Genomic DNA, 24,871 nt, shown 5'->3' with positions numbered 1-24,871 from the left:
AACAGGTGGGAGGAGAATTCATCTCCGCCTTTTATTTTTTCTGGATGGCTGCTTTCCATGATTGTAAGAGTTATTCTCAGTGATAGGGAGAAAGTTGCTTCCCTTGATTTGTTTGCCATCAATTTTCACCTTCCAGGAAGAAAATCTCTTTGGAAAATAGCCATTTGTCATCATTGAATTGTATCGCTGGCCACCAGCTTTTTGCAATTCTGTTCACAGCTTGGTGTATTGCAGTTTTCATGTATTTATCCACCACTTACTCAAGTGCTAAAACAGATTTAGCTTCCCTCCACATATTAAAGGATAAACAATATATTCCAAGTTACTTAAAAGTTAGATATTGACAAACTCATTCTCATCCACTCCTTCTGTAGAATTATGGACCATGTGTCAAACTAGCAGTAGCAGCTGCATCTTCAGAAATGAAAAATGGAACTTCTCTCTCTTCCTCCACCCTACTACATGTTACAAATAACTTCTGACTCGTTCCGAAAATAAAGTCAAGATATTTTTTCCTCTTGCCTGACATGATTAGTTTTGGAGTTCTGTTCCAATTTACCCTGACCATATCCTCTCCCATCTTCAATCACTGAAGAACATTTTCTTTTAACTTCTTCCATTTATTTTTTGATGACCTTAAACAGTTTCTTCAAGTAAGTGTGTTATTGTGGGCTATCTAATGTAAAGAACTATAACTGGGCAAACTGTAATGATGACTGAGTCAACAAAAAAATCCCCACAATTGCCCATATTCTCTAATAAATAATATTTATTATAGAAAGGGCAAGGTTTGAAAAAGGTTGGTTTTGTTGAAATAAAGGGATGCTTTATTCCTGTATCCAAAACCCTCTGAATCAAAAATAATAAAAATTACTTTGTTAATAAATGTAGAGGAGTCCAGTATCATATTCATAAATCAAACACAATCATAATAACTAAAAATAATTTATTGTTATATTTAAGTATTATAATGGTAAAAAAATCTTTATATCCGTTAACATATCACAACATCATTTCAAACTTTTTCAGATATCATATTCCTTAAGAAGGACATGCATTGGAACCCCTAAACAAACTATATTTTCACAAAATAGTTTCAAGGATTGTTTTTCTTTGATGGGACATGCAAGAAGCATAGATTTTAGCAGAATCTGTAAACAAGCAGTTCTTAAGTGTCACTAATCACAAACGAAGTATAAAATAGCAAAGGCAAAGAAAAAACTATATAGCATACAATTTTACTAAAGTCAATATTATAAGCCTTGCAAATGCAAGAGTTAATAATATGCATGACCTAAAATTTCTGCCTTTCTGCGGCTTCGGTTCCTTAGCTCCGTGACTGCAGCAACCCCAATTTCCACTAATTTTCAGTGGTATTAAGTCTTTCTCTCAGGCAGAACTATGTCTAATTAACCTTTGAATATCCTGAGCTTATCACAGTGGCATCAGTTTGACACATAAATAGTTCTGAAGGAATTAAATTCCTCTCTGAACACAGTTCTTCATTCTCAGCTACCTAACAACTGTCTTTGTTCCTGTGTTGCCCAGGCCCTTGCTTATTTCCTGTGCTTCCAATTAGCCACTCTCTTTGAGTTTCCCTTCTATTCCACTCAGACTGGACTCTGGTGTTGATCATTTAAAACATATGTCAACTCTCACCTTGGAATTTTCTTTTCCTTGCCCTTCTACAATACTTGTTTGCAAGTCATGAAATTATCTACTATCTTTGTTGTCAAATTCTAGAAGTACTCACAAAACCACACTAACTACAACACATTAGAAAGCCAAGCTGTCAAGTGGATTTCCACTGCTGCTGGAAAATCCTTTTCATTCTTCATGCAGTGGTGATTCCTCATATTTCAACTCACTCACTCAGCAAGGTGGTCAAGAATATGGGCGTGGGAGGCAGACTTAATTTGATTTGCAGACATAACTCTCACTGACAGCCTTGAACAAGTTCCATTCTCAAATGATACAATATTTTACATTTAAAATGGGGGTATTTGCAGTACATACTCAACGGTGCTGTTGGAAAAATTAAATGAGGTAGTATATGAATACTATTAAGCACAGTTCCTGAAAAATAGTAACCCCTAAACAAATAGTAGATATTTTTAAATTGATTACTGCAGTTAGAACCAGCCTAATGGTGTTTGTTTAACCTATCAACTATTTCTAGAACTTCCAATTCTTTTCTTTGTATACCTGACTGAGACCTTCTTTCTCACAAACATTTCTCTTTTGATGTATACTTTCGGTCCCCTGACTATTCTAAATTTCCTAGTTCCTCTTAGTTTCATTTCCATCTTTAATGTCTCCCTCTCTACTACTTAGTTCCTTCCCTTTTGGGTGGCAAACATGCTCAATTTCTTCATTTCCTCTATGTGATGCTACTATTCCAAGCTTCCACACCATCTGTTGCCCTGCCTTGCTGCCAAACTTATGGAAATAGATCATATCTTGATGTCACCAGAAGTACTTACTTCTAAAATGTAACCATTATAATCAGGATTCAATGTGGACTTACTCCACTGAATAGGTCTTTTGAATATTATTTTGAAACCATTCCAAACGATGGTTGGCCTTCTAACCACCAGCCATGCCCTCCTTCTTGCACTCTCTCCCCATTTGGCTTCCAGGTTACACAATCATTATTTACCTCTGTTTTTTCCATAGTTCTTTGGAAATTTATCCCTTGTCTATTTCTAATTCTGTCTCTCCTTCCTCCTTTCACCTTTCAACAGCAGTATTTCTCATCAGAGAGAAGTTCTGTTTTTAACCTTTTTTGCTCTTCTCTCTAATCCTTTCATTCATTCATTCTGAAATCTTTTTAAATCTCATCTCTATGCAGATGATTCTTGAATATGAAATTCTAATATCTGGCCTCACTTCTGAATTTGTAGCTCAAAATTTAAAATGAATGTTTTACCTCTCCACTTTGATTTACCTGTACCATTTAAATCAAATCAGAAAATATCAATTCACTATGCCTTTTAATTTTTCACTCTCCTGTTTCCATTGAAGTACACTCTTCTCCCAGTTGAAAATTACTAGTCATCTTGAACACCCTGCTTTGCAATTGCCCCCACAGTCAATTATCTATCAGGTCTAGAAATCACCACATATTTCTCACATCCACATTCTTCTCCACGCATACTTTTATTATTCTAGTTCAGGCTCTTATTAGTCCTTGCTGGGACTTTCGCAATAGCCTCCTAGTTGGTGTTTCTGCTTCTAATCTGCTTCTTTTTCCATTGTCCCTTTTGCTGACAATGTCACTAGCCATCTTGAAAATTTTCAGACTCATTTAAGTCCAGACTGTCATTCCTGTAGCCTTATTCTCTATCTCACCTTTCCAGCTCTAGATCTGTATACCCATATGTGAGGACATCCCATGTTCCATGTAGAGTACTCATTCTTTCCCACATGCTTGTCTCGTTTGATTGTCTCCATGACTTTCTCTCAGGTTTTTGTCTCTATCTGAAATTCTACTTTGCCCTATGTGATTGATAAAATTCTATGTATTCATCAAGATTCCACTCAAATATAATTTTTCTGAAGTCTTCCCTGGTTTTTCCAACTGTATGACAGTTGTTTATTTTGCATGTCCCAAACAATGTAAACCTCTTACAATATTTAATGCCTGTCTTAGCCAGTGTTATTAGTCTTAACCAGTTTGTTAAACGAGGAAATCCCATTTATCTATGTAACTCTCATACCATATAGTAGGCTCTGAGGAACAATAATAAATTATATTATTAAAGTGGAGTTATTATTAGGAATATGATAAGTAGAAAGGTCATAGAGAATCCAAAAATATCATAACCAACTATTGCATTTTACTGTACCTTTGAAACATGTTTAACAATTTATTTAAATATATATAGGCATCCACTTCTGAAAGGAATTTCTAAATTTGCAGTAAATCTGTAAAGTTAATATTTTAAGATGTTCCCAAAATAGATTCCATTAACCTTTATCCCCAGTCCTCTTTAGCCACCCATTTTCATGTCCCATTCTGACCTTGTTCCTCAAATATCCTTTGCATCTCAACCATAATAACATATCCCAAATTCAATTCTTTCAGCTATTTTTTGACTTTCTTTAGCTTTCTGATCCATTAACTCTACCATTTTCTTCTACATTATCAGCTCCTTCCTAGAATCACTTCCTTCACTATTTACCTCTGACCCCATGATTTGCCTATGCCAAATACTTTCTTGCCTTTACACTAAATTAGCTTGCTTCTCTCTATCTCCAATAGCCAATTTTCAAACCACCGAATGCCTTCTCCATGCCAGATCATGAGCTTAATGTCATATGAGATTAAATATGTGTACAGATTGATATCTCTATTGCTTCAGGGAAGCCTTCCCTTTCTCTAACTCCATCTCATTTTAGCTCAAGTATTACTTCCTCTCTGAAAATTTCTTAAATCAAACATGCCAAGGGATTGTAGGGTCATAAACTACCTTTCTTTTATGTTCTCATAGGAGTCTATGTATACATTTCAATAATTTCTTCAGGAATATTTTTCAAGTCTATGTTCATGACTTGTCTGAATGATTGACCCGAAGAAATGAACAAAGCAAACTTCCTGCCATTCTCAGATTTGCATTCTAGTGAGAGGCATCAAACAGATCAATAAACTCATGAGTACTATTAATATAATGTCAGGCTATGATAAGTGATAGGAAAAATAATTTGGCAGAATAAGGGAATATCCTATAATATTTCAAGTGAAGATCTTATAATATCTTGGGATAATTCAACTTTCATTATCTAAACTAAAATTCTAGGATCATGATATGATAGAGAAGCGTTCCTTAAGGAGTTAAAATTAAAACAAAGAAATAACATAAGTAGCTAACATTAGAACAAAGAGTTAACATTAAAACAAAGAATGAAGTTAAATAAGTAACTTGTATATTAAATGTTAAATTTAAAAATGTAAATACATTTTCAAGTTTATATACATATTAAATTTATAAATGTATTTACTCAATTAATTTTTTATTGAACATTTAAACCGTTTTGTATTTATTATTATTATTGCTATGCTTCAAGTTCTGGGATACAAGTGCAGAACCTGCAAGTTTGTTACACAGATATACATGTGCCATGGTGGTTTGCTGCACTATCAACCTGTCATCTACATTCGATATTTCTCCTAATGCCATCCCTCCCCTAACCCTCCATCCCTTGACAGGCCTTAGTGTGTGATATTCCCCTCCCTGTGTCCATGTGTTCTCATTGTTCAACTTCCACTTAAGAGTGACAACATGAGGTGTTTGATTTTCTGTTCCTATGTTAGTTTGCTGAGAATTATGGTTTCCAGCTTCATCCATGCCCCATGCCTTAAGAAAGGCATGAACTCAGCCTTTTTATGTCTGCATAGTATTCCATGGTGTATATGTGCCACATTTTCTTTATCCAATCTACCATTGATGGGCACTTGGGTTGGCTCCAAGTCTTTGCTATTGTGAACAGTGCTGCAATAAATATATATGTGCACATGTCTTTATAGTAGAATGATTTATAATCCGTTGGGTATATACCCAATAATGAGATTGCTGGGTCAAATGGTATTTCTGGCTTTAGATACTTGAGGAATTGCCACACTGTCTCCCACGATGGTTGAGCTAATTTACACTCCTACCAACAGTGTAAAAGCTTTCCTATTTCTCCACATCCTCTCCAGCATCTGTTGTTTCCTGACTTTTTAATGAGCACTGTTCTAACTGGCATGAGATGGTATTTCAGTGTGGTTTTGATTTGAATTTCCCTAATGACCAGTGATGAAGAACATTTTTTCATATGCTTGTTGGCCACATAAATGTCTCCTTTTGGGAAATGTCTGTTCATATCCTTTGCCTACTTTTTGAAGGTTTTTTTTTTTTTTTTAATCTGTTTAAGTTCCTTGTAGATTCTGGACATTAGCCCTTTGTCAGATGGATAGATTAAAAAAATTTTCTCCCATTCTGTAGGTTGCCTGTTCACTCTGATGATAGTTTCTTTTGCTGAGCAGAAGGTCTTTAGTTTAATTAGATCCCATTTGTCAATTTTGGCTTCTGTTGTCATTGCTTTTGGTGTTTTAGTCATGAAGTTTTTGCCCATGCCTATGTCCTGAATGGTATTGCCTAGGTTTTCTTCTAGGGTTTTATGATTTTAGGTCTTTAATCCATCTTGAGTTAAATTTTAATAAGGTGTAAGGAAGGGGTCCAGTTTCAGTTTTCTGCATATGGCTAGCCAGTTTTTTCAACACTATTTATTCAAAATTAAGGCAGAAATAAATAAGTTCTTTTAAATCAATGAAAACAAAGACACAACATACTAGAATCTCTGGGACACAGCTAAAGCAGTGTTTAGATGGAAATTTATAGCACTAAATGCCCACAGGAAGAAATGGGAAAGATCAAAACTCAACACTATAACATCACAATTAAAAGAACCAGAGAAGCAAGAGCAAACAAATTCAAAAGCTAGCAGAAGACAAAAAATAACTATGATTAGAGCAGAACTGAAGGAGATAGAGACACGAAAAATCCTTCAAACAAATCAATGAATCCAGGAGGTGTTTTTTTGAAAAGATTAACAAAATAGACCAGCTAGTCAGGCTAATAAAGAAGAAATGAGAGAAGAATCAAATAGACACAGTAAAAAATGTATTTCTTTTACAACTCAAATTGTTCTTGCATAAGTATGTTTAGAACTTTTTTATCTTTCTAGTTTTCTTTGGTTGAAAATCCTGTAGACTGAATTTGTGAAATAAAAGGTATGCGAATTTATGAGTCTTAATTCATATGTCAAATGTTTACCAGCAACTAACACATGTTAATTGCTATGGTAGGCAATTTCTACATTTTCTTCCAAATTCCTACCTCCTTCTATCTATGCCCTGTGTAATCCTACCTGCTTGAGTGTAGGGGTCCACCTAGTTAACTCCCTTTTATGAATAGAATATGTAAAACTGATAAAATTATGCCTTAAATATTAGTTTCAAAGATACTTTTGCTACAGTCTTGCCCCATGTCTCTCTGTTTCACCTTCTCTTATTCTCCCTTTTCCTTCCCAGGGGGAAACAAGCTATCATGTTGTGAGCTTCCCTAGGGAGAGGCCTACATAGCAAAGAAACTAAGGACAGCCTTTGGCCAATAGCCAGTGAAAAAAAATGACACCTCAGTCCAACAGTCAGTGAGGAACTGAATTCTAGCAATAACCATGTGAGTGATTTTAAAAGAAGATCTTTCCCCATTTGAAACTTCAGATGTAATCACAACTCCAGGCTTGATTGTGGCCTTGTGAGAGACCTTGAGTAGAGCCACCCAGCTGAGCTGTACCCAGATTCCTGACACAGAAACTGTGAGATAATCAATATTTGTTGTTTAAAGCAAATAAGTTTTGGGGTACTTCATTACACAGTAATAAACACTTAATATAATTGCTTTTTTTCTGTGTACTCCATAGCACCTTTATAATGAATGAATGAATTATTAAGTGAATTAACTACATGTTCAAGATTTGTACTGCTATTGTTCAATAGTTTTTTGTTTTTTGTTTTTGTTTTTGTTTTTGAGACAGAGTCTTGCTCTCTTGCCAGGCACCAGGCTGGAGTGCAGTGGCGAGATCTTGGCTCACTGTAACCTCTGCCTCCTGGGTTCAAGCAATGTTCCTGCCTCAGCCTTCCAAGTAGCTGGGACTACAGGTGTGCACCATCACACCCAGCTAATTTTTGTATTTTTTAATAAAGACAGTGTTTCACCATGTTGGCCAGGATGGTCTTGATCTCTTGACCTCGGGATCCACCCACCTCAGCCTCCCAAAGTGCTGGGATTACAGGCATGAGCCACCACACCCCTCCTGTTTATTTGTTTTTTAGTCACAGTCTTGCTCTGTTGCCCAGGCTGGAGTACAGTAACATGATCTTGGCTCACTGCAGCCTCTGCCTCCCAGACTCAAGTGATTCTGATGCCTCAGCCTCCCGAGTAGGTGGAACTACAGGCACATATCACCATGCACGAGTAATTTTTGTATTATTAGAAGAGACAGGGCTTCACCATGTTGGCCAGCTGGTCTCAAACTCTTGGCCTCAAGCAATCCACCCACCTTTGCGTCCCCAAGTGCTAAAACTATAGGCATGAGCCACCCTGCCTGGCCTCAATTCTGTTTATTTTATAGGAAATGCATATTTGCTGATATAAATTAGTTTTCCAAACTGCTCAATATTAAATAGAACCCCCTAAACATAGATAAGTAAGGTCAGAATACCATTTAGAATATGTTTAATAACCCACTGTAATTTCCAAGTTTTGACACACTTCACAAATAAAGCTTTATGTGTTTGGAATCTATCAAAAACCAAATCCTGGATCTGCCACTTACTAGTTATATGATGTTGGGTGCATTACTCAACCTTTCTACATATCCTCAGTTTCCTGATCTGTCAAAAGGAGATTATATTACCCAACTCAGACATTCCACTCAATATTATATTCTATATAACAGTTGCTCAAAAATATTCGGTTTCTTAAACTCATCCTTCTAAAACTGAAAATATGAGATAACTTCTCTGAAGTACTTTTTTTTTCAGTAACCTATGGAAATTTCTGTTGTAAGTAAATATTAGGGGAGGGTGAATTATTTCTTCAAAAAATTTTTTCTTTTCCCAAAACAAATAAATAAATGTCTAGAGGGAAAACAAAATAAAAGTTGCCTTCAGACATATAGTCCCTCAAGCTAAGAGTCAATACTCAGTTGAAATATGGTAATTGTTTATATGACTTATAAGAAATTTTGGAAAGTTGCATTGGGAAAATGAAGTTTTCTTTTTTCATTTATGATCTTATAAACTGTACTTCTAATAATAATCTTAAAAGTTGTGTAATAATAGTCTTAAAAGTTGTATTTACTCTAGAAATCATGATTTTCCACTTTGCATCATATGAGTTCTTGGATTATGTTAATCCATTTCTTCATTTATATATTCCAGATTAAATCACACCTAGAAAATTTCATTTTTTCATATAGGACAGTCTTATTTACTTTTCTAAAAGTTGGTAAATTATAACTGTTTTTAATATTATATTTAAACTTTTCGTGCCATGTTGCATAATGTATGGCTCATTACTCACATGAATTCTTGTGATTGCAAAATGATTTTTTAAAAATATACACTCTAGTCCCATTAATTTACTACTGTTTTTCACTCTTACATTCACCTGAGGGCTATATTAGTAGTTTCCTATGAGAATAAATACAGATTATTATAATTTGGCATTCATAACCTAAAATTAGGGAGCAGAGTTTACTTAACATTGCAATTTAGTGTTCTCCTGTCATGTAATACTTAACCATTTTACAAAGCTCATTGAATATATATGGTAAATACAAATTGTTGGAATTCTAATAAGTTTTAGAAAGAATATTTGTTAGAAGTACATTATAATTACTGTCTTGTGTTGGTAATGGTATCTATTTTAAAATATTTTTATAGGCATTTATTTATTTTTAGTACAATAGGTAATATTAATTTTGAACATGAAAAATTTCTGCATTAATATTTTATTTCTTTCAAAATTTTTCTTATCACAGATTATTTTTCTACAGGTAGTTGGTGCATATGAAACACACACACACCTCCAGTCACAAAACATGAAGAAATTATCTAGATCAGGTTTTCCACATTGGCATTTATGGGCATTCTGAGATCCATGAATACATTCTAGAAGGTTCTACGACAGATTTTAAATTTTGTGTTTTGCATTTCAAAGACAAGTGAAAAAGGAATTAATCTAATCACGTCGTGGATCATTTTGTGAATATCTTTTCTCCTAAGAATTATATTGCTTTCATTTACTTGTTGTTTTCTACTGCATTTGTTCTGAGAGAGTCAAATGAATTCAAAGAATGATATAAAACAAAAGGTTCTACGACAAATTCTAAATTTCATGTTTTGTATTTCAAAGATAAGTGAAAAAGCAATTAATCCAATCATGTTCTACATCATGTTGTGAGCATCTTTTCTTCAAAGAATTTTATTGTTTTCATTTGCTTATTTTCTACTGCATCTGTTCTGAGAGAGTGTCAAATGAAGTCAAGGAATGATATAAAACAAAAGTTATGCAGTTCACATAGAAAAAGAGATCAGAGAATGGGGATATTGTATGGGTTAAGGGTGTATAAGCATGCTACACTGAACAGTAGAAAAGTCCTGCACAACTGCAGTAAATATCATGTGCAAATTGTGAGTGCAAGAACTGTGTCCACTCTTAGAACATATCAGCTTACTGCAGTTTTTAGTACAAGTGCCATGATAAGTGTGCATAATAACTATAAAGACTTGCACAGTGATTTAAGGACAACACAACATTCTTAAAATAAGATAAAATCAATAGCAACTGAAAATTAAAGGATGCTAATATATCTTTATATTATTAAACACAGCCTGGTCAGTTTAAATTCAGGAAAGCAGCTACATATGCCATGTTAATCTTATTAATTTAAATTGTATTATGTTATTCTTAAAATTTAACTTGTAACTTTCTGACATTTTAGTTATGTAAAGTAAAATAAATAATAAATTTATTACTAATCTTTATAAATATTTGTTGAATGTTTGTACATGTATATTTTATTACAGAAATCAATCTAAGTAAATAGTATTATGCACATTTTTATTATTATTGTTATTATTGTTACTACTTTTGTTTTAAATGGATTATTTGGTAACTCTTGCATGAAAAACCCTGCTCTAGACTTTAAAATTTTCAAATAGAAATCACAGTAAGTAATAAAAGTAATGTATTTACCACAATCATATACATATACATGCACACAAACATTGAATATTTTGCAATTTTTACATTTGCAGTGTAGTATACAATTACAAAATTCAATCTGATAAATTTTATTCTATTCCATTTCAATTTTAAATTTTGTTCATATCTCACTAAATTAATTAAACAGCCTAATAGTAGTGAAGCCACACAATTTGTAAACCACTGCTTTGGAGACCTTGCCAAACAGTTCAACAGTTTTCATAGAATAACCTGACATGGATCAAAGGTCCAGAAATAGATTAAATACGAGAAGACTGAAGTTTCAATAGAAGAAAAGGAAATTGTTAAAAGCTCTTGTTAATGTACAGGATTGATAAAAAAATTCATGGAAAATGATTAATGGAGCATGGAATTTAGGTGTACTTAAATGTAAGCAAGTGTGTGTGTGTGTGTGTGTGTGTGTGTGTGTGTGTGTGTGTATTTTCGAGCTTTACCAAGGTAGAATAGCACATAAGTCTAAGGTCAAAATCCTAGCTTAAGAGTAATTCTGTCAGAATGTACTGATATGCATAACTTATTTTTAGCAACACAGGTAAGTGGAGGTTTGCAATTCTAATGGAGTCCAACACAAAAAAGACAATAGATTATAAATAAATAAGCAAAGGAGGAATTTAGTCCAAAGCTATGGTAAAACTGATTGAGAAATAAGTCCCATCGTGTTTAGAAACAAAGATTATACAGCATGTACAAGGGCATAGTGACTCTCAGAAAGGGTTTAAAAATAAAGATGTTAAACCTAAGCCCATTTGTCTTATTTAGTCACTCCAATTCTAGCTGGCCTGAAAGTAGGCAGGGTGTTTACATCTATTAGTATTATATTTATTCCCTTTATACAAAGAAAATAGCTCATTACTGGGATCATGTCCTCTGTATCAAATTACTGAAACATGATTACAGTTTGTATTAGTGTTCCCTTTATTAGACTGTGAAACACACAAACTTTAAGAGGAAAAATTACATACGACAAAAAGACAAACAGTAAAATAGGCATTCATTGTGCTATATTGTCTATTTCTCTTTAAAATGGAAATATTAAATGACAGCCTGAAAAAGTGTAATTCTATGAGAGTTTATACAAAACAAAATAAATAAATGAAGTAAAAGTTAATCTAATGGAAAATAAAATAACCCTTAGAGTTTAAATTATCTGAATTAAATCTTGACTGATTTACTAAATGAGATAATTTCTATGTCTACCATTTTATTAATCTCAGTATATATTTAATATCTCAAAAGAGGTTTTATAAAATATCAAATAATAATTAAGAATAATCTCTTCTCTTCTGACATTTCACTAACAGAGCACTTTGTATTTCTGGCTCTCTTGTGTTATAACTTCTATTAACTTATTCTGGAAACCAAATTTAACCTATCTGTTGCCAAAGTGGAGAGAGCTTTGTTGGTCATGCTCATACTTGTCAACTTTCAAAATTTTTGTATTTATTCTTCCTTTAATTTTTAAAACACTAGTTGAATAGTGAAACAAAAACAATAGCAAGTACTGAGCATATTAGGATTACAGTCCTTTGCTCATTCACTACTGCACATAAAATGCCAGCAGCAAATATTATCACTGGTCCCATTAAGAGGTTTGACAATGAACACCTCTGCAATGGTGTTTATCATCCTCATGCTTTTCCATTGTAACAGCCCTGCATTTGCTTCTTCATTGCAGTGGCATCTGCATTGCATTTCCTAATTTGAATCAAAGTCCACCAATTCTACTTAATCCATCTCATCAGTCCCTTCTACTTCTTTCCTCTTGGGTAGGAGTTTTTCCAGCAGGGAGTTTGTCAGAAGAGAGAAAGCCATTATCAAGAAAGTTCACCTTAAATTCAATGATTATGCATCTCTTTTCATGTGGTCTACAATAAATTGACTTGCCTTCATTTAACACACACGTGATAGCTCCAGGCTTGACAATTTGACCTGGATGAGAGATGACGACTATGACTCAGTTATCAAGAGTGGATACTGTTTTTCAGAAGCCATACAATACTAGAACCAGATGTTTTCATCCATACATACGAAAAGGTCTTCTCTTTGTCAAGTGAAAATGGCATGGTCCTTCTGATATAACACAGTGTTAATATCTCCTGGATCCAGTCCTGGTTTTTGGCCTCCTTCAGCATGGGATGTTATTTTTCTGGACATCTTTCATACCTTTGTTAATATGAATTTCTATAATCATCTTCTCTCAAAACTATCTTCTTTCCATTGGAGCTTTTACATCTATCTTGAGGACTGATCTGTTCCCTGTGGCCCTCCATGCACACAGCTTGAATTTGCTAAGCCATTCCAGGTTCTATCTGATGAATTATTTGCATACCAGTACCTCCACAATTAGGACAACACTGTACTGTTTCTTTTCTTTCTTTCTTTCTTTTTTTTTTTTTAACCACTTCTGACTTCACATCTGTCACAAATTGCATTACTTTACGATTACCTTACAGAGCGTTTTTTTTGTTTTTTTTTTCCAGCATCATATAAATCTTCTAAGGCTACTGAGAACTGATATACAACAGTTTTACCTTTCCCTTTAATCTGTATCCTTTCTCCTCTTCAGAAACAAAAAACTGGCTCACATAGACATTAACAATCCATTAACCTATAAGAGAGACCAAGGATTCAGGGACTGAGGCTGATTAAAATGAATAAATGAATGAATGTAAATGTTACCAATCTATTTGAAAAAATTCAAATCCTACTTTCCCTGTTACCCTTCACCAAAAATATTGAGTAAAAATTATAGCAAAGTATGAATATGGTTAGATTTTATTCCTTGAATAGGTAAAAGTTGAATAGAGAGGACAAACACTTGTTTATAAACAGACTCTTGGAGAGAGCCTGTTTGCCAGCCCTTGTGGATTTCTTTGCCGAGGCTGTGATAATGCTTACAGCAAAGAAGGGTTGGGCATCAACCACAATGGTGGCTACACTTTAATTCAACAAAAAATTTTCACCATTTTTAAGTATGAGTATGCAAAATTATGTAGTTTCTTTAATAGCCTTGGATATTAAAATGAAAAGAACAAAAAAAAAAATAACAGAAGGAAGGGGTGGCAAGGGGACAGGAGAAAGGAGGAGAAAAGAGATGCAAACATATTGTAAATCAGATTTTTTAAAGTAATTTTTAAAATTTGTTAAAGAGTGACCATATTTTTCTACTAAGATTTTATTTTTAAAAAAGGATTTAGGAAAAATATGTTTGTTAGATACATGCGCACATCTCAAAGACTGCTGCTTGAAAGCTTCCATAAATGAAGTCTTTGAATAGAACCTAATTTGACTGGTCATTTACTGGGGTCTCTTATTTCACCAGCTTGTTATTAGAAGGGTTTATGGGGAATACAAAAGCTTTATTATCTCCCCAGGCCGCTCTAGTGTGAGTTACAGAACTGAGACACAGAACTGAGATTAGAACTAGTGCAATATATCTCTTGCTTGGCACACCTGTATAGTGTAAACAGGAAAAATAAACTGCAGAATCATTTATTATCAAAATTAATATAGTCTCACACAGGGCGGAGTTTCACCTCATTCTTATCTAGCAGGGCCATAAAAAATATGAAGCTTGAACTAATAAAGAACTTCAAGCTTTATACAATTAAGCTTACACATTAAAAAATTTAAAATGTTGCCTTCAGTATGCCTAATTCCACAATCCGTAGTGTACTTGAAGGCAAATTTAAGATTTGGAGAGAACTAAGTATTAGGTTAATGCATATCAAATTGCCCATGCTCAACATTCACATCTTTTAAAAATGGCAATTTCATGTGATTCTAACTAATACATAGTGAAATACAACTAAATTTATGATTTTCATGGGAAATAATGTCCATGTTAAACCTAAAACTTTAAACATCAGTAATAAATATTAAATGTAGATAGCATTGGAGTTTTGGCCACTAACATTTATTTTCTTTAATAGCTAAGCACCATGCTTGTCTATGAAAAATGAGTTGACATTACTGTAGATAATCTAACACATATAATTACTGGTCTTTAATATTTATCACATGATGAAACATTGAGTGGGCTTTTGAACCTAAGTGAAAAAATAAGCAATCAAAAATGAGATACTATACCAGAAAGCGGCCCAAATTTTAAGAAAAGAACAAAACCATGCTCCTTATGAGTAATAGGTATCTGCAGCTCATCAATATTTTTGATTTTTCCTCTAGCGCTTATATTTTGTTTTTATTGCTTTTATTTTAATATCCATGCAGTAATAACTAGCATGTTATTCATATAGTATCTACCTTCCTTATCTGGAATACTTGATAAAGTATACTATTATTTCTTTCAAAACTCCTGACCATTTTAAATTTCTTCCTTGAATCTCTGCAAAATATTTCAATTGCTGTGCTTAACTCAAGCCACTGTTTATTTTTATACTAAATTAATGATTCATGGAGTGGATTAACTAGTGCAAATTTTAAATCTCTAGCTAAATCCTTCCAAACTCTGAGGCCTGAGTGGAAGAAATATTCTCTCCCACCAAGAACAGTCTGCAGGGTGCTGACATTAGTTCAACCAAAGTAATTAGTAAGATAAATTTGCTAAATCACTGTGAAAACCAAAATATTACTAATAATATACTGAAAAAGAAGCTGTTTCATTAAATTGAATTTCCAGATTATCTAAATATTTGGTTAGGCTATCTTGCATAAGGCATGAAAGACCACGGTATCTGCTGAAAAGTGGAAATATTTGCTGCTCGAAGGCTAATATTTTCCAACAGTGTTAACCCATTCTGTTGTTTTCAATTTGCTCAACTATTACCTCTTTATTATCACTCAAATCTTTGCAAATTATTGCCTGAATTTCATTTTTTATAATTATTTAAGCAATGAATCAAGTAGTTCTTTTTTCATTGAGTTTTAGAATTCAGGATTTTTTTTATATTCAGTGCTAGTTTATGGGGTCAGTTTTATTTATTTTTTTTCTGCATAATGCACTTGGTGAATAAGCATGTGGAATAATTAAGACTTTTATATGGGTATCAGAAACAAAGTTTTACCTTGATTAGAAGGGTAAACAACGAATCCCTTTTTAAAGAATCACAAAACTCCTGACTCACAGTGATATTTTCATTGGCTGTGATAAATTCTTTTGGAGAATTAGAAAACCAATGACACTATAAAAATTTCAGAAATTATAGAAAACACTAACAAGTAAAATGAAACTAATATTACTCCTAACCCTGGCAAGATTTCATCACAATAGTTTTCTGCTAGATTTTTTTCTTTCTCTGTGTGTGTGTGTGTGTGTGTGTCTATAGGCATAAATGTGTTTTAAGGCTGTTATAAGGTTGTTCATATTACTTGTTCACAAAAATTATCCCCCTTTTTACACTTTATATTACATCATAACTATTTTCCAAGATCATTAAAAACTCTTTGAAAGGCATACTTTTAATATGCACAAGTCTCATATTTAAGACTCCAACCTGATTTTCTTAATCAGTTCCCTATGACTGAATTTTTAGGATATTTCCAACCTCGTCATCATATGTAATATGGACAGCAGTATTTGTTGTATACTTTTTTTCTGGGTTTTTAATTATTTCCTTAAGATTACTTCTGAGAAGTAGAATTATAGGTTCAAATGATATGATAAATAAGATTTTTTAAATTAGAAAAATAATATATTTAAATATGGCAAATATATATTGGAAAACATAGCCATCTTTAACTCCCTCTAATCTTTCACCTCTTAGTTAATTGCTGCTAAGTTTTATGTACATTTTACATACATTATCTATGCCAGATCAGTATATTCAAATATACAACTTTATATGCATGTTTAATCATGTACATTTTTTGTTTCTTTATTTCTGTTTAATTTTTAACCGATAAAAATGAATCATGCCATAATTACTTCACATTTAAGTTTTCCCATTTAGTAATATAAGTATTTTTCCAACTCAATAATTATAAATGACTACACTCATGTTAATAGCTGCATACTATAATACTACATAGTTTGGATATATAATTTTTAATTAACTATTCTCTTATTGATTGGCATTTATGTTGTTTCAAACAATGCAGCAGTTATCATAAGACATATATTCTCATATTCTGATGGTTTTTTTTTCCTCTATAATAGACTCAACTGTGGGATTTGTAGAATTTTAACAGACAATTTAAGGTTGTTTATATCACTTGTACACAAAGATTATCCTCCTTTCACTTTATACTACATCGTAACTATTTTCAAGATGATTATATTATTACTTGTACACAAAGTACAAGTAATACTCACTTAACAAAAGATTTAACAATCAAGTTGCATAAGAGACTGCCTGTTCCCCCTATTAAACCAAATTAAGAGATGTTCTAGACACTATTGACCTTAAGACCTTGTTGGAGAGAAAATTCTCTTAAGGAGAAGTTTTTGAAATTTTATTTTTCCTATTAATGCATTTAAGTATGTTATTACATGTTTATTTCTAGTTTTCATTTCTTATTACATAAATCGCATTTCCATATTAATTGTATTTCCATATTTCTTGCCTATGTTTTATTGGTTTGACATTTTATTATACATATCTATGAGCTCTTTAATATTAAAAATGTTTAATATTTTCTCTGTCCTAGGCATACAATTCCGTTCTCTCGGTCTAATATTTGTTCTTTTATTCTGTTTGTGTTTTTTTGTCACATTAGAGGTTTTTTGTTCCATTCACGGAGTCAAATCTTTAAATTTTTTGATTCATGGTTCATTTTGTGTCTTGATATTTGTATAACCTCACCCACCAGAAGTTTATACAAATATTTCGCTTATATCTATATTTTTTATGCATTATAATTTATTTTTTAAAAACAAAATTTTCTGCAGATAATTTTTAAAAGGGTCAAAATTAACTCATTACAGAGTATCAGCTAATTGTGCTAATAGCAAATACTAAAATAATCATTAATTTCTCCTCTTAAGATTTTTCTAGAGAAGAAATTATGTAACTGAGGGTAGTCCATTGGAGGATAGTATAATATTTTATTTACCTTATTATACCCAGAGCCTGTCATAGGAGATCACATTTAATACATGTTTGATAAATACATTAGAAAGAATCAACAAGGAGAAAATATAGTCTCATTAGCAATCTTGTAAAGGAGTTTGCTCCAATTATCTATTGCCGTGCAATAAATCACCTCAAAATTTAATGGCTTCACACAGTGATTTTTAAATTTTTCCTCCCACAACTCTGTGCGTTGGTGGGCCTCAGCTATGTGGTTTTTATTTGGGGGTCTTTTGTGCAGTTGCAGTCAGATAATACCTGGAGTCATCTGAACTAGTGTCCCCACTCACATACCTGATGTCCTAGTGGAATGGCTGCTGCAGCCAGGGTCTGGTTCCCCCAAGCCTACATGCTATCCCTCAGATCCTGCTTCTTCCCTCTACAGTCTCACTTCACTTTTTTCCTTTGCCTTGTGACTGGACTAGATGAGAAACACCAGCACTTTATTTTATGTACATACAAAATTATCACCCTCCACCTACCTACCAGCCGGCCTCCTCCCTTTTCGAGACTTTTATGTAGCATTGCATAATGTCTGAGCCAAAAGTTGTGCTGCACTTCTACAAAATTAACAACTTAAAATTAAGTATTAGTTAACTTCAATCTTTCCACTTTTCTATTACATTTTTTTCATGCAATATACCTTTTCTCTTTCCTCATCTCTTTTCTCTTACACATTTCAAGTCTTGGGTGGTTGTGGGGTAAGGTGGAAACTTCTCATTTTTGTATGAACTCAAAAGGAAAAAAAATAAAACACTTTAAAGGAAAAACACCTTTGTTTTTGTATGTACTCCCTCTTGCCCATATTCCAAATTAAGCTCAAGCTTGAATATTCAAAAATTCAACTAAAGCTTTTGTATCACTTATTGTAAGATATTGAGTATTTACACACCTCTTTGTCCCTAATGTCTATACATGTACAGTGGACCCTTCAACAATGAGAGGCTTAGGGGTGCTGATGCCCTGTGCAATCAAAATCCAGGTATAACTTTTGACTCCCCCAAAACTTAACTACTGATAGCTTGCTGTTAACTCAAAGACATACTAATAGCATAAAGAGTTGACCGACACGTATTTTGTGTGTTCTATCATATCCTGTATTTTTATGACAAAGTAAGCTAGAGAAAAGAAAGTTATTTAAAAAATCATAAAAAAGAGAAAATGTATTTACTATCCAGTAAGTGAAAGTGAATCATTATAAAAGTCTTCATCCTCATTATCTTCACATTGATTAGCCTGAGAAGGAGAAAGAAGAGAAGGGGCTGTCTTGCTCTCTCCATGAGAGGCAGAAGAGGTGAAAGAGATGGAAGAAGAGAAAGGAGAGGCAGGCACTCTCCATGTAACTTTATGGCAATACATCATGATTTCTTTCTGACTTTTGCTTTTTCATTTATCTAAAAATGTTTCCATATGGTACCAATCCTTTTTTCATCATTTGCTTTTTTTCAGTGCTTGTATTATAGAAGGGCCCATGTCACAAAAAGCAAAATAAGTCTTGGATAATCAGAAACTTTCTGCCAGACTGTCTGTTTTCTGGCACTGTTTCAGAAGCTCCCATCTCCATCAAGTCATCTTCTGTTAATCCCTGTGGTGTGATGTCTATTAGCTTTTGAATTTCTACAAAATCTGTACCTGAAAACCCTTTATCCAACACCTTTTTTTTTTTCATATCCACAATCTCCTTCATAGTTTTCTTGACTGGCTCTGTTGTAAATCCTGTGAAGACATGCACAACATCTGGACAGTTTTCTTCAGCAGAATTTGATGGTTTCCGTGGCTTTCATGGCTTTCTCTGTAAGAAGAATGGCATCTTCAATGGTATAATCTATCCTGACTTTCATGGTGTTCTCTTCATTGGGGTTCCCTTTCATAGCATTGAAAATACTTTCCATAGAGTAACACGTGTAATAAGCTTTACTGTTTCTTATGATCTTTGGATCTAGAGGCTGAATTAGAAATGTTGTGGTTCAGGATAAGTAGACCACTTAGAGGTCTTTGGTATTGAACTCATCAGGTTCCAGGTGGCCAGGGGCATTGTGCAATATCAAAAGAACTTTAAAAGGCAGTCCCTTACTAACAAGGTACTTCCTGACTTCAGGGACAAAGCTTCAGTGGAGCCAATCCAGAAAAAGATTTTCATTGTCCAGGCCTTCTTATTGTACAACCAGAAGACTGAAAGCTGGTATTTATCTTTTCCTTTCAAGGCTTCAGGATTAACAGCTTTATAGATAAAGGCAGTACTGATTATAACTGACTGCATTCACACAAAATATTACAGTTAGCCTATATCTTTCTGCCTTAAATCCTGGTGCTCCCTTCTCTTCCTTGCTAATAAATGTTCCTTGTGGCGTTTTTTGTCTGTTTTTGTCTATTTACAGAATGGGACACTTTTGTCTGCATTAATAACTGGCTCAGGAAGGAATTCTTTCCTCCCAACAATTTTCTTAAGGGTGTCTGGGAACTCATCCACTGCCTCTTGGTTAGCAGAAGCTGCTTCTCCTGTTACCTTAACATTTTTTTGTTGAATTTTAAGTTTTGGGGTACATGTGCAGAACATGCTATACACATGCAATGGTGGTTGGCTGTATCCATCACCCCATCATCTATATTAGGTATTTCTCCTAATGCTATGCCTCCCTGGGCCCGACCCTGCAACAGTCCCCGGTGTGTCATGTTCCCCTCCCTGTGTCCATGTGTTTTCTTTGTTCACCTCCCACTTACAAGTGAGAACAGTCAATCTCTTTCGAAAAACATGAAACCATCCTTTGCTGGCATTAAATTCTCCAACTTTAGATTTCTCACCTTCCTTTTACTTTAAATTTTTATATAATGACTTTTCTTTTTTATAAATCATATTAATCTATACATATCCCTTACAGCAATTCTTTTAGTGAAATAAAAACATAAAATCTGCATTTTTAATACAAGAGAAAAAGATATTTCACAAAAGTGCAAGATTTTTGTATCTGTGGTATGGAGGGCAACTGTAGCTGAAGACCTAAATCTATGGTGCATATGCAATTTAACTTTTTCATCTAATGTCATGACTTTCTTTGCTTCTTGAGAACACTTCCAGCCTCATTAGTGGCACTTCATATGGGTCTCATGGTGTATAATTGAAGGTTTACAGTGTTACAGTAAACATGATGCAAAATACACAAGAACCAGGAAAGAGAAGTTTTTACTGCAATGCACAATTTACTGAGGAGAAGAACTACCCATGTAGAGATTATTACGGTCTCAAGGCATTTAAAAAGGGTATTTGCAGCTTGCAGCACTTCAGCTCATAGCATAGCAACAAGTGGTGACTACGGAATTAATACAATAGTACAGTATCTACTCTAGTTAATTTTATGGAGTTATGATTTAATACGGCACACTTACATTTCTTTATATTCTCCTCAACTGCTAATGGTGCTATGTATGATCTGTAATTGTGTGCCTAAGTTTTGATAAATTTTATTTTTTAATAATAAATTTGTGTATATTTTATGGTAATAAATGATGAAATAGATTAGTGTCTACATACATTTTATGCACTTATGACATGTCTAACTTTTTTCTAATTCTTAAAATACGTGTAGGCTATGTGGTTCATTTGTAAGATTTTTCAAATTGTCACGAATCTCAAAAAATTCCAATGGCCTTATTTTTTTTTTAATCCATGCAGCTCAAATCTGTATTGTTCAAAAGTCAACTGTATTGATGAAAACTGATGTGCTTGTTTTAATTACCTAAAAACAGAGAGTGTAAAGAATATCACTGACATTCAAACAGAGAGACACAAAAAAAGTAAAGAGGGAAATCCCAAGGGGTCCAGAAAAATGGACAGGATCTTGGGAGAGGTCTGGGGCTCCAGAAAGTCCATAGATGGGCATAGAAAGCAGAAGATCTAAGAAGTCAAGGAAAGTTCAGAGTCTTCTAGATTATTCGTGATGCTGCAAACAAATGTTGAAAAATAAACCTAAACTTTTGTCTTATTTTTAAGACTTTCGGTGATAATGGCTTAAAAGATGGTGAGAAGCAATACAGACCAGGATTAAAAACAATGATAGCAAGTTTTTAATTTCCCCATGGGAGGCCAGATGGAACCTATTCTCTTGTCCTTTACTCTTAATGTTTCTTGTTCTAAATATTATGAATGTCATGGATGGATTTAACGCTGAAGATGCTTGTCTTTTACACATGTAACCTGTAGCTCTAAAAGTATACCTTTTTGAGAATACAAAAATGCAATTATATCTAGATATAGTAAATAGATATCGTAATTATTGTTAATTGCACATCACTTCACATTCATACTATTCTGGCAAAAAAGAAAAGGAGATGCAGGTAATTATACTAAAATTGATATTGTACCCAGGTGGAAAAGACAAGTAACTAGAATATGCCTTAGAAGGGTGCTGCAGTGAAAGGCATAATTGGACATTATCAAGGACATTAAGGGTATGTCACAGACACACACTGGTAAGGAAGGAGGGGATTGTGAAATATATAAGAGGAGGTATTCCTCCTACCACTTAGGGAGCTTATACCACGGTGGAGTAAGAAATGGCTTGAAATATTTTATGACTAAGTTATTTTAATTGGAAATAGAAATCTAAATATCTATCTTTTTGAATTGTATATGTGTGTATATATATAGTAAAGAAATTATATATATGTATGTATTTTTTTATATATTATATACAGTATATATATAACAGTAAATATAAGCAGGCAAATATTCAGGTTTGATCTTAACCAGGCTCCCCCAGGAGTCAAGCTAAAAACATTGATTTTTTTTTTTTTAAACTGTAATTCTGGTTACCTTCATCTTCTATTCCATTGGAAAGATGACAGTCACCTGAGCGAGTTTTGCAGAGTAAGATTGGCTGATAGAAGTAAACTTAGGCTCACTTGGTCTTCGTTGGTTATATTTTAGTTCCTCCTATCTTCAGAAGGTCTCTGGTAAACAAACCACTATCCAAAGCCTTGATCTAAGGAACTATCCCAGAGGCATTCTGACTAGATTCTTTGGGGTAAGTAGATATGAAAGAAAAAATTGTCAAAATGGGAGACAATTTTGTTTTTAGTATCCACTTTACCCTTACCGTTGTTACTGTAAAAGAGGTGATCTGACTCCTTCTCAGGAGACTGGACTTCTTAAAACACCAGATGATTTCCTTGACTTCCCCATCCTTGGCAGCTGCCCCTGCCTTGTTGAGGTTGGTCAGATCTTCATAGGGTGGCTCACTACTGGCACTTACATCTGGGCAGTGTCATCTGGTACTGCCCAAGAGTCTATCTAGATTGTGGTCTTTTGCACCAAAATGAAGCAGATGTCAAACTCACAGCAACCATCCCTCACTCTACTTTCTCAGGCCCTATCAGGCTTACATCAGTGTTGTCTTGGCAGAAAAAGCAGTACTCCAGCTTCCAGGAATTCTCAGGGTTCCAGATCAATACTATCTTACAGACAGCCCTGGCTGCAGGATTGGCAGGCTACATGGACTGGGGTTTGCATAGACATGAAAGGCAGTTTGGTTAAAGATTGGTTTGGTATTTTTTAGTTAACCTAATCTAATACATGGATGGTCTATATATGATTATATAATGATATCAGACGTGACAGAATTCTTTTAATTTTTTTTTTTTTTTTTTTTTGAGATGGATTTTCTTTCTGTTGCCCAGGCTTGTGTGAAGTAATGATCTCGGTTCACTGCAACCTCTGCCTCCTGGGTTCAAGTGATTCTCCTGCCTCAACCTCCCAAGTCACTTGGATTACAGGCATGCACCACCATGCCTGGCTAATTTTTGTATTTTTGGTAGAGAAGGGGTTTCACCATGTTGGCCAGGCTGATCTTGAACTCCTGACCTCGTGATCCACCCACCTTGGCCTCCCAAAGTGGTGGGATTACAGGTGTGAGCCACCATGCTTGGCCTAATCTCTCTCTCTCTGTCTCTCTCTCTCTCTCTCTCTCTCTCTCTCTCTCTCTATATATATATATATATATATATATATGCACTTATATTAAGGGTAGGGTTATTTTTGTTGATTTTGACATATATACATTTTTGGATATAATATTTTTGAAAATTGGATTGTTATATAACAATAGTTATGTTTAATACAGTAGTTTTCCAAAACACCATTAATCTTCACTTTAATGTTGCATCTTACACTCAATGGTATCTTAAAATCAAATGAATGTCATATATGTGTTTATATGTGTGTACTTCATGACTAAATTTCCAGGCTCTGTATTTAAGGTTTAAATTATGTTATGTGGTATGAATTTTCATGAGGTTCATTACTAAAGTTATAATCAGCAAAGAAACAGTTAATCTCTTTGTGTTTTAATCAGATGTCTAGACATAATTATTAAATATTTAGGCAAAAGTACAGAAAAACAGATGGGATTTCTGACAGTACAAGGTCTGAGTGCCTGTTGTACAGATGCTCTTTTTATAATCCCAGATTTTAGGAGATGGAGAAAAGAATGTTTTGTGAGCTTCTCCATCAATTATATGCTATTTTTCTTTACAGTGAGAATGTAATTTAAGAGAAACTTTATTTCGGGTTGTTATTTGGCCTCTTACCAGTTCGTAAAGGAGTGACTGCTGACTCTGAATATTTCTGAAATTCAGAAAATGCATTTACAAAGTAAACCTTGTATCACTTTTTTTAAATTAAAATTTTCTGAATACGGAATAAAAGGTATTTGGTTACTTGCTATTCAGAATTACATTTACCAAAATGGCATTCAATCAATTCATAGCTAAATCTAGGCTTCTATAAAAATACGCTTCTATTAAGTGAATTAGTAATATTCCATCCATGATAAAATACAGAAATACATGATTTTTGACCCAAACCCAAGGTATTGCATCAAAAAGCAAAACAGCTCATTATCAGTAAGACATAAATTGTCAAACAAAATCTTTCACAAACAGAAGATAAAATCATATAGAGCCCAGCATCAAATAATTTAAGATATAGCAAAACAGTTGAAATGAGTTGAG

The 24,871-nt window shown here is 33.7% G+C and overlaps 1 protein-coding gene and 1 pseudogene across 1 annotated transcript in view; one reads left to right on the top strand and one right to left on the bottom strand.

Moving 5' to 3' along the window:
- The window catches only part of OLFM3 (olfactomedin 3), a 205,249-nt gene that overhangs the window by 98,153 nt on the left and 82,225 nt on the right, over nt 1-24,871 (top strand). The gene's annotated exons all lie outside the window — the stretch shown is intronic.
- Nucleotides 11,741-13,928, bottom strand: LOC116539765 (annotated as a pseudogene).

Source organism: Sapajus apella, unplaced genomic scaffold (assembly GCF_009761245.1).
Source record: "Sapajus apella isolate SASKATOON/1434 unplaced genomic scaffold, GSC_monkey_1.0 scaffold133, whole genome shotgun sequence".
Lineage (NCBI taxonomy): Eukaryota > Metazoa > Chordata > Mammalia > Primates > Cebidae > Sapajus > Sapajus apella.
The sequence above is the reverse complement of the archived record's forward strand: the minus strand, read 5'-3'. Positions and strand labels throughout refer to the sequence as shown.